Here is a 17,323-nt window from a genome sequence, read left to right as displayed (position 1 = left end):
AAATGGGTTCCTAGCCCTGGTGGGGAGAGGGACAGGGGAATTACTATTTATCAGTCCATCCCGCATGTGCCTGCAGCCTTTGGGGTGGGGTGGTGTGCAGTTTCCTCTGCCCTCAGAAGTCTGGGGACAAAAAGGTTTAGAAACAAAAGGAAAAAATATTTTTTGGTTTTCATCTTACCCTTTCTCAAGCCCCATGTCTGGGCACCAAAATTTTGCAGAATTTTGCTCCTTAGTTTAGCCAAAATGGGGCTCTCATCATATGACCAGGACAATTTAGGCACATAGACAAATTGAAGGGCAAGTAAAGCAAGATTTTATTGGGCCCAAAGGGCAAAAAGAGAAAAAAAAAACTCATCAAAGTTAGATGAAGTCCTGCTAATAAGCCTCTCACCTCACAGAATCCCAGGCCACCACACAGGAACTGAAGAGGCCAGGCTCCTCTCCCATGCAAAGGGCACAGACTTCCCCTGGCTCCACCCTGTTCTTCTAGTGTGCACAGTATGCAGACCAGTCACAGGTTCTCTGGGGATCCTCCTGCTTATCTTCCTCTTTCATCTCTCAATTTGATCATATTTAAATAGTGTGATACAGGAAGTGATGGAGAAGCACCAAAACAGATCAGAGCATGCCAAATAAATTTGTTCATTCCTGAATCAGTCTGTACCTTAAATTAATTTATACTTAAGTGCGGTTACTAAACAATAGAAATTATTAATGGAAAGAAGATCTGGGATGGTTCTTTTTATAATTAATTTCAAAGAAGAGTGTATTTGCACCAAATAAAATATCCCAGTTGCATATATTACAGTATGAATTCTGTAAATCTGTAACCTAGGAAAATAAACTTTTAAACTACATTCAAGTTTTGTTCTTTTTGTATCTTGTTAGAGATTTTCTTGCATAACTAACTTCAGAGACCTTTTCAAATGTATGTTGCTTTGTTCAGAAAACATCTAAAAGTGTTATTCAAGCAAGAACTAATTCAAAGCAGATTTATTTAAGGTCTGTTGTATTGTTTGTCCTCTATTCTGAAAGTTATGGGAAATGGAAGAAAAATCTATTATAAGTTACTTCAGCATTTAAGTGAGGTTCGAAAGCATCCTTAACGCTATCTTCCAATTATATGCATGTGTAGAAAGGATAGTGTAACTTCCAAGCTTTGATCCAAGGGGCTTGAATTTTCTTCTCAGAATGTTTTAAGATTCTCTACAGGGTCAGGGTTAGTAAGAGTATTGATACAATGCCTTCTAGAAAACTAGGGCACTAGAAGAATAACACAAACAACACAGATCATTAGGATTCCTAGGACAAGTAAGATTAATATGATAATAAGTGCTCCAGTTATAATTTGCTAGTAGATGAGGCCTCCCAAAGGGCCTGAATATCAGGATGTCTCATGGAGTTTTCATAGTACAGATTATTCTCATTATCTGTAGATTTCATATTTGCAAATTTGCCTACTAGCTAAAATGTACTTTAAACCCTAACATCAGTATTGCAGAAGCTTTAAAGGTCCTTTGTGGACATGCACAGATCAGTGAAAAATTTGGGATACCACGTATTCATGGCCCTAGCCGAGATCCAATGAGACCATCTTCTGCTTTCTTGTATTAGCTCTCAAAATGCAAACAAGTGTCCTTTTCGTGCTATGTTTAGTGCCATTTTGGGAGGCGTTTTTGTGCTTTTGCTGGTGATTTTCTCTTTTAAATGTTCTCCAACATAGTGCTGCAGTACTATCCAATGTTTCTAAGCACAATAAGACTATTATGTACCTTACAGAAAAAATTCATGTTTGATAAGCTCCGTTGAGACATGAGTGATAGTGCTGTCCTCCGTGAATTCAATGTTAATGAATCAACGATATATACTAAATAAAGTGTCTTTACACAAATCACATACAGAACAAGGTTATGTATTTGTTGGTTGAGAAAAACCTTGTGACCAGAGGCCTGCAGAAATTAACCATGTATTTCCCAAATGAAGCAATAGCTCAGTATTCACTAACTTGGTGTTACAAAGACTGTATAGAACACAACTAGTGTGAATGCGAATCAACTATAGATGTACTCATTAAAATAAAAATAATAAGGAAGTCTAAGAATGATTCTCTTTTCTAGAAGGCTTAACTGTTGATAGAAACTAAAATTATTTTTAGGTTTTATTTCTTTATCATATTATAATATGTCCGTAGTAAAAAATATTTAAAATGGAGACAAACAAAAAATAGATGGAAAATTATTTATAATGCCAACAGACATTAAAAACCACTGCTAATATTTTGATGTTCCAATTTATAGAAAACTATATATATATACACATATACATATACATACACAAATATGTGTGTGTACATGTATATATATATATATATATATATACACACACACACACACAGTTATTTAAGCTGATATTTTTGTTAGTGGTGGAAGGTATCTGAGTTACTGATGGTGAATCTACATGAGTCTGCAACAACTTCAATTCTTGCCTCTTCAGAAGAAAGAATTCAACTGAGGGGCGTAAAGCAGAAAAAGAGACTGAGGAAAGTTTCAGAGAAAGAGTGGAAATTTATTTAAAAGCTTTAGAGCAGGAAGGAAAGGAAAGTACACTTGGAAGAGACCCAAGTGGACACTCTGGAAGGTCAAGTGTGGCATTTGACCTTGATCCTAGGGGTTTATAGGCTGCCTCATTTCAGCATCTTGTGTGCCTTTACCTATGAAACTTCTCTTAGGATGGGCTGCCTGCATGCACAGTGCCCTCCTTGAGCTTAGGAAGTGAGCACAAGGAGTGTAGTGTATTTAGGAAGTTGTATGCATGTCCATCTGACATGTATTTAGAAACTTGTATGCATGTCCATCTGAGGCTGTCTTCCCTTTTCTGGTGGACGGCCTCTGGAAGGTAATACTCTGTTTTGTCTCAATGTGCATACCTAAGCTCACTCGTCCAATACCTGAGATTTTACAAGAAGCTTATTTTGCTTCTCCCTGGAGCCTGCATTCAATTTACACTTTAATATAACAGCTGTGGACCTCCAGAATATTGTCTCTCCCTGGTGCCAGCTACTGAATTATCATTTCTAAAGAGGCGATGTGATAATTGTTGTACCATCACCTGATGAACACCTGACATTCCTCATGAGTGGGGGAGAGCTGTCTCCTGCCCCGCTCATGCCTAACTGCTTATGCCTTTTTCACTAAATGTGTTGTATATATTTTTCCATCAATAAACAGTTTAATGGTTATCTAGTATATTATTTTATTGTGATAGTACATTTATTTTACTAATCCTCATATTGTATATAGTTAAGTGGTATACAGACATACACTTTTTTTGGCTATAAATGATGCTGTAATAAACATACTTGTTTATACTACTTTGTAAACTTGTAAAATTGTTTAGTTGGGGGAAAAATATTAGGAGTTGACTTGTCAGGCTGTTTTAAAGTTTTTGATACTTGTCAGAATGTATCAAAAATTTGGGCCAAATCATATTCAACCTGAGTGTGTGAAAATGGTTTTCCTATACAGTCTTACTATTATTGTGCATTGAAATTTTGGAAAATGTTTTCTGATATAACTCAATGGATTAAAAAGTGGTTTACTATTGTGGCTGTAATGTAAATGTTAATTCTAGTAATTTGAACATATTTCATGCTTACTGGACAGTTGTATCTCCCATTTGTGAAATGTGTTTTCATAAATTTGCCTTTTCAAGAAAGCTATTAAAGATTTTATTCTTCATTCATTTATGAGAAATCATTTATTTTAGTAGACTATGTCTATCATATAGGTTGCAAGCATTTTTTTTTTCCAGTGCAGGGTTTTTCTTTTACTTTGTTAGTATAGACATTTTGTTTTTTGTATTTAGTGATGATGAGGAATTTTTTACCCATCATGTAGTCCGATAATTCAAACTAATTTTTCAGTAGCATAGAAATTGCCGTTCTTTCAAGGACCGAAAGTATTCACCAGCCAGACCACCTGGACCAGCCCCTTTTGGGGAAATTATTTTTGACAACATGCTCTATTTCAGCTACATTTATTATCTGATTTAGATTTTCTTTTTCTCCTTAATTTAACTTGGTAGGCAATATTTTTCTAAAAAACAATCGTTTCAATTAAGTTTTTTTACTATCACAATTTTTTTCTACTGTTTAAATCTTATTAGTATTTATTATGCTTCAATACTTATTCCAAATATTATTTGTATTGATGGTTTTTCTCATTTTCAGGACACTTGTTATTTTTATAAAAGAAATAGTTTCTGGATTTATTTTTCTATTTGAATGCTTTTTTTTTCTAGATTAATTCTGTCAGTCATTTTCTGTCTTTGTAAACCATATATTTACTTTTAAAATTGGTTTTTATTCCATTAATTTCTTGATTTGAATCTTCATACATGCCCAAATTCCTGAAATGTTCTTTCGGATGCCATCTTAACCTGTTTTATGCTGCTTATAACAGAATAGCAGAAACTGAGTAATTTATAGGAAACAAAATGTATTTCTTACAGTCTGGAGACCAGAAAGTCGGAGGTCAAAGGAGACATCTGGTGAAAGCCTTCTTAATGGTGGGGGCTCTCTGTAGAGTCCCAAAGCAGCACAGGGAATCACATGGTGAGGATGTTAAGCATGCTAGGTCAAGTCTCTTTTCCTCTTCTTATAAAACCATTATACTCCCATGATAACCCATTCATCCATTATTCCATGAAGGTATTAGTCTACTCATGAGACAGAGTCTTCATGACTCAATTACATCCTAAAAGTCCCACCTCTCAGTACTACTATATCGGGGATTAAATGTCAACATGAATTTAGGAGGGGACAAATATTCAAACCCTAACAGAAGCTACCTTGAATCTTGGAGAAGATTTCGTGTTCTTTATTTTATTCCACTACACTTTTTGTATTATTCACATTATTTTCTTCTTACTTGTCTTTAAACAAGACAAAATCTGGCAAGGCCAATGTTTGTCTGCACAGAGCATATTGAATTGCCCTTTTTCCTTTCCTCTCTTTGCCATGATGGTGGTCTTTTTTTTTTTTTTTTTTTTTTTTTTTTAAGTAATTAGTTAGATTTACTAGTTAAAGTGCTCAACTCCTAGGTGTTTTTCTGACTTTTATCAGTTTTAAAACAAAGGGGGAAAATATCACAAGAAAACTTTCCTCTCTAATGTGGTGACTTTTCTGCATTGTTTATTGCCTACTCTTTGGATAGTCCTAAACAAATTATAATACATTAAAAAATGTAATCACAGTTCATACCAGAGCAGCATCTCCTTTGTAACACTTTTCTAATGCAAAATAAAGTTTTCAGATGCATGTATCGCTGTCTTAGTCTGTTCAATCAGCTATAACAAAATAAAGGCTTAATAGGTTACAAACAACAGAAATTTATTTGTCACAATTCTGGAAGCTAGGAAATCCAGTATCAAAGTGCTGGCAGATTCAATGCCAGATGAGGGCCCACTCTCTGATTCATAGATGTTACCTTCTAACTGTATCCCCACAAGGTAGAAGAGACAAGGCAGATCCATGGGGCCTCTTTTAAGGACACTAATCCCACATTGGTGATTCAGTTTTAACATATGAATTTTGGGGAGGATACAGAGAACACAAACATTTAGACTGTGGCAACCACCATCAGTTTCCATGACTTTTGAGTAGTCTCTAGGATTTAAAGTTGTATGCTTAGTTGTTAATGGGAAGCTAGGGAAAGAAATTATGGCCAGGTGAAGACAAGGGTAGGAAATGATGTCAAAAAAAGGGTGCTCAGGTCCTAATTTATAAGGCAGAGAACAAGTGGTTAGAAAGCTTGAAAATATCTTGTATATTTTCTACTGTTAACACTGCTTTGAAAAGCAAACTCCTAGAGACACTATGAAAACAGAACTTGGGCTCTGGCTAATTTCTTGTACAGGGCTGGCACAAGAAAAAATATAAGTCTGGAGCATTCTGTGGTGCCAGAAAGTAAGAAAGTACTGAAAACAGAAAACAAAAGGATGAGAGCAAGTATAAAGGACACACAAGTCAGCCTAAAAGAGTCTCCAATGGCCAAAGTTGGAACAAGTTGAGCAACAAAATAAGTAACAATAGTACTGAGTTATAAACCTTCTAAATACATATGAGATCATACTAACATAAATAAATAAATGGAAGAATGAACAACGTTTCTTTATAGAAGAATGATAATTAATAAACGTATATTAAATTACAGAATTTGAAAATCACCAGTAGAGCATCACAATAATCATTGCTGTGGAAAAGATCCACTAATGGATGCTTAAATTAATGAACAGAACTTTAAGCAGAAAGGAGATATGTGTACAATTTGAAGGTATCTTTTTCTAAATATTGAGTAATTATAAAGAAAAACAAGGAGAAGCTTTACGATAGAGAATTTTAGCAAATATCACCTTAGCCAAGTGATCAAGGGTTACAACCCTAGGCATATACATTGACACCATGTGCCTCCTCATAGGTGAGTTACAAGGAAACATCATACTCAATGCCAAATAATCTTAATTTAACCTTGAGAAAACATCAGACAGACCTAAATTTAGAGATACTCTGTAATATAAGTGATCAGTTCTCTTTAAAAGTGTAAAGGTCATGAAATACAAGGAAGACTGAGAAACTGTCATGGATTAGAGATTAAGAAAACTAAAAACAGTATGTCAGCAAGATAATGAAATAGGAAGTGTCAGGTTCCACACCCATTCCCTCCTCCAAGAAGTTCAACTAGCTACTATCCACAGACCAGAACAACTTTTTGAAAATCCAAATACTTGGAAGCAAGCTTCAGATATCTGTGTGGTCTGAAGGAGTTAATGAAAGTCTGACTACAATAACACCACCTCTTCCCATCCCCCAAGTAAGTACAATGTTATATGAAGATTTATCTAGGCCCAGTATCAACAAGGAAAAAGGAAACTGGAGGAGGCAGTCATCCAGCTTCCTTGGCATTCTGAGATCCTTCCCAGGATCCCCACTCTGGTCTCGCCTCATAGGCAACACTGGAGGGTAATGGCACAGTTAGACAACTCAAGTCCAGTTAGAAACAAAGAAAGGAGGCAAAGATCATAATGACCAGCATAGAAATCTTGGTACCTCTGTCTTCATGCCAGCTGTGACATCCAATCAAAGATAGCAGGCAACTTTACAGCTCACCTACAAAGCTGAGTCAGCCACCTTCAGAAGCATAATGAAAAGTTAAACACAGCTTGAATCCCTAGAGAGCTGATCTCTATGCCCCATTCTCAGAACCTACACCAGTGATTCCACCCAAGTAGGAGTACTCTTGCTTTCATCTATTTAAGAGAAACAAAAAAGCTAGACCTACTTGGTGCAGAAGGTCAAACAGTTGCTCAACTCAGCCAAAAGCTCACCCTATGACTCTACCCTGAGAGGAAGGCAATCCTTAATCATGTGTTTCTAAGAAGCATATCTTCTGATCCCCCCTGTTATGAGCAGTAACTCAGCTTAATATGAATGATCTTGGAGTCCAGGGTGCAGCCCTACCCAACTGAAAACCCCGATTAGCAGAATTGGTAAGCCTTGGAACACATCCTGTGACCAGTCTTACCAGAAGCAATCACAATACCTAGCCAATAGTTCTGCCTAATAGAACTCAACCACTGATCTCTCCAGACAGTGGAGCACAGTTAGCAGCCCCACTCAACACTGGAACAAAGGCAGTGATCCAGCCAACTAGAGAACCTACAACAAGCTCTGCCTCCAAGGGGACATCAATGGCTAGCTCTTCCAGAATCACAGACTGGACAAAATAATGATGGTCTACCCCTGCCAAAGAATACCTGTAAAGACAAGAAGATGGAGCCGTCTTCTCAAATGCACAGGCAAAGCTGTAATAACACAAGAATTGTTAATAATCAAGGAATAATGACACTTCTAAAAGAAACTAATAAATCTCCATTAATAAACCTTAAAAATCAAGATTTATAAAATGACTGACAAATAATTTAGAATACTTCTCTTAAAGAAGTTCAGTGAACTACTAGAGTATATGGATAGAAAACTAAATGAAATTTGGGAAATAATACAAGAACAAAGTGAGAAATCTGACAATAATAATATGAAGAAGAACAAAATAGATACCCTACAGATGAAAAATATAATGACTGAATTTAAAAATATGATAGAAAGCTTCAGTAGCAGACTCAATTAAGCATAAGAAACAATCAGTAAACTGGAAGACAGACATTTAAAATTATCCAATCAGAGGGATAAAAAGACAAAAGAATGAAAAGGAATGAAGAAAGTCTGCAAGAATTTTGGGACACCATCAAGAGACCACCTTTGCACATTAAGACTTACAGAAGAAGACGAAGAAAGAGAAAAAGGGCAAGAAAGCATATTTAAAGAAACAATGTCTGAAAAGGTTTTCCTATCTGGGGATAAAGGATAACATACAGATAAAAGAAGTGTAGAATCCTCTAATTAAATTCAACTCACAAAAGAGTTCACGATAACACATAATAGTAAAACTATCAAACAAATAGAAAGGAAAATTCTGAGATCAGCAAGATATAAGAAACACATCACATACAAAGGAGTGTCAATTTGACTATCAATGAATGTCTCAGCAGAAACCTTACAGACAAAAAGAGATGATATATCCAAAGTGCTGAAGGAAAAATACTGCCATCCAATAATACTTAACCCAACAAATATGTCTTTCAAAAGTGAGAAATAAAAATGTTCTAAACAAAAGCTAAGAAACTTTATTATCAGGAGACCCACCTTTTTGATCAGGAGACCCTTTTTGATAAAAGGGTTCGTTAAGCTGAAACAAAAGACCACTAATTAATAATATAATACATATGAAAGTACAAAGCTCAATGGAATAAGTAAAATGGAGCCATATTCAGAATACTTTAGGTCTACAATGATAATGACAAGCAATTTTATATCTATTATGAGGGTTAAAAGTCAAAACTATTAAAAAAAACTATAGCTAAAATAAATTGCCAAGAAATACACTTTATAAAATAATGTAAATTATGATATCAAAACTATAAAATGTTGGAATAGAGTAAAAAAGTGTAGAGTTGCTCTATGCAACTAATATTAAGTTATTAGCTTAAAATATGCTGTTATAAGATGTTTTACATAATCTCATGGTAACCAAACTACCTACACTAAAAGCACTTTCATAAGAATAAAAAATCAAGTAAGTGATTAGAGTACCTGATTCTAACACCATATTTTAAAAAGGGGCACTGAAGAGGGTAGGAAAGACAGTCTTGAATCATGAACCACTCTTCCTCCCACTCCCCAGTAGTGGAATTGTCTACCACAGCGGTCAAAATCTGAGTTCTAGCAAGACCTGCCACAGCCGGCTAAAGTGCTCTGGGGTTCTAAATAAACTTGAAAAGCAGTCTAGGCCATAAGGACAACCATTTCTGGCAAGTCCTGATGTTGTGCAGGGTTCAGAGCCAGTGGACTTGGGGTGTATGTGACCTAATGAGACACCAGCCAGGGAGGACAAGTGAGTGCTTGCATCACCCCTCCTCCAACCCCAGACAGCATAGCTCACAGCTCTGGGAGAGTCTCCTTCCTTCCACTTGAGAAGAGTAAAGGGGAGAGTAAAGAGGATTTTGTCTTGTTATTTGAATACCAGTTCAACCACAATAGAATAGGGCAACATGCAGACCAAACCTCAGCTCCAGAATGACATACCTAGACATACTCTGGGCCATGCTTTGAAATGAAGGACGTGGCAGGATTCATCATCTGCTGACTAAAGAGCACTTGGTCCAGCACCAGTAGCTAGGCAATACTTATCATGGACCTTGGGTGAGACTCAGAGCTGTGCTGGTTTCAGATGTGACCAAGAACATTCCCAGTTGTACTAGTTATGGGGAGAGACTCCTTCTGCAGAAAGAAAGAAGAAGGAAGAGTAAGTGGGGACTTTGTTCCACAGCTTGGACACCAGTGCAGCCACAGTGGGCTGCAAAAATTGGGCTCCTGGGGTCCCCAATTCCAGGCCTTGATTTTTGGATGGCATTTCTGAACCTATCCTGGGCTTGAGGAGAGCCCACTTCCCTGAAGAGAGAGACAAAGGCCAGGCAGCATTTACCACAAGCTGACTGAGGATCCATTGGTCCTTTAGTGAACATCAGTGGTAGTTAGGCAGTACTAGATTCTGGCCTGTGACAGTGGTGGCCCTGAGGAGAGACTCCTCTGTATTAGGAAATGAGTACGAAGAGTGGGAAGAACTTTGTCTTGATCCCTGGGTGCCAACTCAGCTGCAGTAGAATAGAACACCAAGTGTACTCCTGGAGTCTTTCTGGCTCAACACCCTGGCTCCCAGATGGCATCTCAGAAACACCCAGGGCAAGGGAGAACTCATCAACCTGAGGGGAAGGACACAAACATGGCTGAATTCACCATCTGCTGATTGTAATACCCTTGGGCATTGAGTGAATGGAAGTGGTAGCCAGGCTGCGATCCCCATGGTCCCTAGGCAAAACTCAGTGCTGTGCTGATTTCAGATCTGACCCAGTGCAGGTTCCAGTAGTAGTGGCCACAAGGGTGCCTTTGTAACCTCCATCCCAGCTCCAGAAAGCTCACCACAGAGACAGAGACTCCATTTGAGGAAAGTAAGGGAAGAAAACAGGGTATTTGCCTGATAAGCCAGGTAATTCTCCCAGCTCTTACCCAAGACTATTCCTAGACACAGTACCTCTAGGAGTCTGCAAGAATCACAGCATTACTGAGGTTGAAAACCCACCAATACAGATATAAATGCAGTGACTAAAGACTTAGATCACAGCACCCAAGTCCTTTTGAATACTTGGAAAGCCTTCTCAAGAAAAATAAACTGCAAAAGCCCAGACTGCAAAGATTGCAGTAAAGATCTAACTTTTCAAAGCCCAAACACTGAAAAACATTTACACACATTAAGACCTTCCAGAAAACATAACTTCACTGAACAAATTAAATAAGACACAAGTGGTTAATACTGGAGAGAAAGAGATATGTGACCTTTCAGAAAGAAAATTCAAAATAGCTGTTTTAAGGAAAGTCAAAGATATTACAGAGAATGAATTAAAAACCCTATCAGATAAATTTGCAAAGGAGATTGAAATAATTAAAAAGATCAAGCAGAAATTCTGGAACTCAAAAATGCAACTGACATACTGAAGAATACATAAGAGTCTCATGACTACAGAATTGAGGAGGAATAAGAAAGAATTAGTGAGTTTGAAGATAGGTTGTTTTAAAATACACAGTCAGAGGAGACAAAAAAAGAATAAAAAAGAGTAAAGCACACCTACAATATCTAGAAATAGCTCAAGAATTATTTCTTCTTCCTCATCAATTCTGCTGTCATGAGATTCATATGTATTTTTCAGTATAATAATTGCATTTTTGAGTTCCAGAATTTCTGCTTGATCTTTTAAATTATTTCAAAAGGGCAAATCTAAGAGTTATTAGCTTTAAAGAGGAGGTAGAGAGAGAGAGATCAGGATAGAAGGTTTATTCGAAGGGATAATAACAGAGAACTTCCCAAACCTAGAGAAAGATATCAATATTCAAGTACAAGAAGGTTATAGAACACCAAGAAGCCATAATCCAAAGAAGACTATCTAAAAACATTTAATAATCAAATTCCCAAAAGTCAAGGATAAATTATTATAAAAGTAGCAGAGACAGGAAGCAAATAGCATATAAAGATGCTCAAATACATCTGTAAACTAGTGTCTGAGTGGAAACCCTACAGGCTGAGAGAGTGACATGACATTTAAAGTTTGTTTGTTTGTTTGTTTGTTTTCTTTTTTCTTTTTTTTTTTTTGAGACAGAGTTTTGCTCTGTCACTCAGGCGGGAGTGCGGTGGCGTGCTCTGGGCTTACTGCAAACTCTGCCTCCTGGGTTCACGCCATTCTCCTGCCTCAGCCTCCAGAGTAGCGGGACCACTGGCACCAGCCACCAAGCCTGACTAATTTTTTGTATTTTTTTTTAGTGGAGATAGGGTTTCACTGTGTTACCCAGGATGGTCTCGATCTTCTGACCTCATGATCTGCCTACCTTGGCCTCCCAAAGTGCAGGCATTCCAGGCGTGAGCTACCACGCCCTGCTGACACTTAAAGTTTTTAAGAAACAAAAAGTTTCATCCTAGAATGCTATATTCACTGAAAATATCCTTCTAACATGAAGGAAAAAGAAAGACTTTCCCAGACAACTGAAGTTGAGGGATTTCATCAACACTAGACCTGACCTAAAAAAAAAAAAAAAAAAAAAAAAAAAAAAAAAAAATGCTAAAAGAGAGTTCTTCAATCAGACAGAAAAGGAGGTCAATGGTTAATGAGCAATAAGAAATCTTCTAAAGATACAAATCTTCTGAAGGTACAAAAATTATGAGTAATAGTAGTGCATAGAAAAAACACAAATTAATATAAAACTATAATTGTGTATAGAATATTCATATCTTAAGTAGAAAGACTAAAAGATAAACCTATCAGAAACAATAACTATTTTTTTTTGAGAATTTGACAGTATAATAAGATATAAATAGAAACAATGAAAAGTTAAAAAGTAGGGAGTATGAGGGTAATGTGTAGAGTTTTCTCTTCGCTTTTTCTTTGTTTATGGAATCAGTGTTCAGTTATCATCAGTTTAAAAATAATGAGTTATAGGATACTATTTGCAAACCTCATGGTAATTTCAAAACAAAACCTTTAGCTAATCTAAGAAAAAGGAGAAAAGGTCCAAATAAATAAAATCAGAGATAAAAGAGGAGATGTTAAAACCAATACTATGGAAATTCAAAGGATTATTACAGGCTACTATGAAAAACTACATGTCAAGAAATTGGAAAACCTAGAAAAAATGGATAAATTCCTAGAAAAATAAAATCTGCTAAGATTGAACCCTGAAGAAATTGAAAGCCTATACCGATAAAAAATGAGTAGTGAGATCAAAGACATAGTATAAAGTCTTTCATCATAAAAAATCCAGGACCTGATGGCTTCACTGCTAAATTTTACAAATCATTTAAGAAAAACTAATACCAATTCTACTCAAAGTATTCCAAAAAATAAAGGAAAAGAAAATACTTGCAAACTCATCTTACAAAACCAGTATTATTCTGATACCAAAACCAGACCAGGATACATAAAAACAGAAAACTACAGGCCAATAATCCTGATAAATATTGATGCAAAAATCTTCAACAAAATACTAGCAAACCAAATTCAACAATATGTTAAAAAGATCATTCATCATGAAGAGGGATTTACCCCAGGGATATAAGGATGGTTCAACATACACAAATCAATCAATGTGATACATTATATCAACAAAATGAAGTTAGAAAACCATAATCATTTCAATTGACACTGAAAAAGAATTTGATAAAAGTCAACATCCCTTCATGATAAAAGAAAAAAATAACTCAAAAGACAGGGTAGAGAAGAAACATATACTTCAGATGCACAGTTAGTATCATCCTAAATGGGGAAAAAATGAAACCATTTCCCATAAGATCTGGAACAAGACAAAGATACACACTTTCAAAACTGTTATTTAATATAGTACTAGAAGTCCTAGCTAGAGCAATCAGATAAGAGAAAGAAATAAAGGGCATTGAAATTGGAAAGAGGTGGGGGGGGCGGAGCAAGATGGCCGAATAGGAACAGCTCCAGTCCCCAACTCCCAGCGCGAGCGACACAGAAGACCGGTGATTTCTGCATTTTCAACTGAGGTACTGGGGTCATCTCACTAGGGAGTGCCGGACAATCGGTGCTGGTCAGCTGCTGCAGCCTGACCAGCGAGAGCTGAAGCAGGGCGAGGCACCGCCTCACCTGGAAGCGCAAGGGGGAAGGGGATCCGTTTTCCTAGCCAGGGGAACTGAGACACACAACACCTGGAAAATCGGGTAACTCCCACCCCAATACTGTGCTGTAAGCATACAGGCACACCAGGAGAATATATCCCACACCTGGTCGGGAGGGTCCCACGCCCACGAAGCCTCCCTCACTGCTAACACAGCAGTCTGCTGCGATCTATCCGCAAGGCAGCAGCGAGGCTGGGGGAGGGGCGCCCGCCATTGCTGAGGCTTAAGTAGGTAAACAAAGCCGCTGGGAAGCTCGAACTGGGTGGAGTTCACAGCAGCTCAAGGAAGCCTGCCTGTCTCTGTAGTCTCCACCTCTGGGGACAGCGCACACCTGAAGACCAACAGGGGAAGTAGCGGGAGCCGGTGCAGACGCGAACGACTCTGTCTGACAGCTTTTGGGAGAGCCGTGGATCTCCCAACGTGGAGGTTGAGATCTGAGAACGGACAGACTGCCTGCTCAGGTGTGTCCCTGACCCCTGAGTAGCCTAGCTGGGAGAAATCCCCCACTAGGGGCAGTCTGACACCCCACACCTCACAGGGTGGAGTACACCCCTGAGAGGAAACTTCCAAAGGAAGAATCAGACAGGTACACTCGCTGTTCAGCAATATTCTATCTTCGGCAACCTCTGCTGCTGATACCCAGGCAAACAGGGTCTGGAGTGGACCTCAAGCAATCTCCAACAGACCAACAGACAGTCCTTCTGACTGTCAGAAGGAAAACTATCAAACAGGAAGGACACCTATACCAAAACCCCATCAGTACATCACCACCATCAAAGACCAGAGACAGATAAAACCACAAACATGGGGAAGAAGCAGGGCAGAAAAGCTGGAAATTCAAAAAATAAGAGCGCATCTCCCCCTGCAAAGGAGCACAGCCCATCGCCAGCAACGGATCAAAGCTGGTCAGAGAATGACTTGGACGAGAGGAGAGAAGAAGGCTTCAGTCCATCAAACTTCTCAGAGCTAAAGGAGGAATTACGTACCCAGCGCAAAGAAACTAAAAATCGTGAAAAAAGAGTGGAAGAATTGACAGCTAGACTAATTAATGCAGAGAAGATCATAAACGAAATGACAGAGATGAAAACCATGACACGAGAAATACGTGACAAATGCACAAGCTTCAGTAACCGACTCGATCAACTGGAAGAAAGAGTATCAGCGATTGAAGATCAAATGAATGAAATGAAGTGAGAAGAGAAACCAAAAAGAAAAGAAGAAAAAGAAATGAGCAAAGCATGCAAGAAGTATGGGATTACGTAAAAAGACCAAATCTACGTCTGATTGGGGTGACTGAAAGTGAGGGGGAAAATTGATCCAAGTTGGAAAACACTCTTCAGGATATCATCCAGGAGAAGTTCCCCAACCTAGTAGGGCAGGCCAACATTCAAATTCAGGAAATACAGAGAAGGCCACAAAGATACTCCTCCAGAAGAGCAACTCCAAGACACATAATTGCCAGATTCACCAAAGTTGAAATGAAGGAAAAAATCTTAAGGGCAGGCCAGAGAGAAAGGTCGGGTTACCCACAAAGGGAAGCCCATCAGACTAACAGCAGATGTCTCGGCAGAAACTCTACAAGCCAGAAGAGAGTGGGGGCAAATATTCAACGTTCTCAAATAAAAGAATTTTAAACCCAGAATTTCATATCCAGCCAAACTAAGTTTCATAAGTGAAGGAGAAATAAAATCCTGTACAGATAAGCAAATGCTTAGAGATTCTGTCACCACCAGGCCTGCCTTACAAGAGACCCTGAAGGAAGCCATAAACATGGAAAGGAACAACCGGTACCAGCCATCGCAAAAACATGCCAAAATGTAAAGACCATCGAGGCTAGGAAGAAACTGCATCAACTAACGAGCAAAATAACCAGTTAATATCATAATGGCAGGATCAAGTTCACACATAACAATATTAACCTTAAATGTAAATGGACTAAATGCTCCAATTAAAAGACACAGACTGCCAAACTGGATAAAGAGCCAAGACCCATCAGTCTGCTGTATGCAGGAGACCCATCTCACATGCAGAGACATACATAGGCTCAAAATAAAGGGATGGAGGAAGATCTACCAAGCAAATGGAGAACAAAAAAAGCAGGGATTGCAATCCTTGTCTCTGATAAAACAGACTTTAAACCATCAAAGATCAAAAGAGACAAAGAAGGCCATTACATAATGGTAAAGGGATCAATTCAACAGGAAGAGCTAACTCTCCTAAATATATATGCACCCAATACAGGAGCACCCAGATTCATAAAGCAAGTCCTTAGAGACTTACAAAGAGACTTAGACTCCCATACAATAATAATGGGAGACTTCAACACTCCGCTGTCAACATTAGACAGATCAACGAGACAGAAAGTTAACAAGGATATCCAGGAATTGAACTCATCTCTGCACCAAGCGGACCTAATAGACATCTGTAGTACTCTCCACCACAAATCAACAGAATATACATTCTTCTCAGCACCACATCGCACTTTTTCCAAAATTGACCACATAATTGGAAGTAAAGCACTCCTTAGAAAATGTAAAAGAACAGAAATTATAACAAACTGTCTCTCAGACCACAGTGCAATCAAACTAGAACTCAGGACTAAGAAACTCAATCAAAACCGCTCAACTACATGGAAACTGAACAACCTGCTCCTGAGTGACTACTGGGTACATAACGAAATGAAAGCAGAAATAAAGATGTTCTTTGAAACCAATGAGAACAAAGATACAACATACCGGAATCTCTGGGACACATTTAAAGCAGTGTGTAGAGGGAAATTTATAGCACTAAATGCCCACAAGAGAAAGCAGGAAAGATCTAAAATTGACACTCTAACATCACAATTAAAAGAACTAGAGAGGCAAGAGCAAACACATTCAAAAGCTAGCAGAAGGCAAAAAATAACTAAGATCAGAGTAGAACTGAAGGAGATAGAGACACAAAAAACCCTCCAAAAAATCAATGAATCCAGGAGTTGGTTTTTTGAAAAGATCAACAAAATTGACAGACCTCTAGCAAGACTAATAAAGAAGAAAAGAGAGAGGAATCAAATAGACGCAATAAAAAATGATAAAGGGGATATCACCACTGACCCCACAGAAATACAAACTACCATCAGAGAATACTATAAACGCCTCTACGCAAATTAACTAGAAAATCTAGAAGAAATGGATAATTTCCTGGACACTTACACTCTCCCAAGACTAAACCAGGAAGAACTTGAATCCCTGAATAGACCAATAGCAGGCTCTGAAATTGAGGCAACAATTAATAGTCTACCGACCAAAAAAAGTCCAGGACCAGATGGATTCACAGCTGAATTCTACCAGAGGTACAAGGAGGAGCTGGTACCATTCCTTCTGAAACTATTCCAATCAATAGAAAAAGAGGGCATCCTCCCTAACTCATTTTATGAGGCCAACATCATCCTGATACTAAAGCCTAGCAGAGACACAACAAAAAAAGAG

Source organism: Rhinopithecus roxellana, chromosome 3, assembly GCF_007565055.1.
Source record: "Rhinopithecus roxellana isolate Shanxi Qingling chromosome 3, ASM756505v1, whole genome shotgun sequence".
Lineage (NCBI taxonomy): Eukaryota > Metazoa > Chordata > Mammalia > Primates > Cercopithecidae > Rhinopithecus > Rhinopithecus roxellana.
This window is presented reverse-complemented; position numbering follows the sequence as displayed.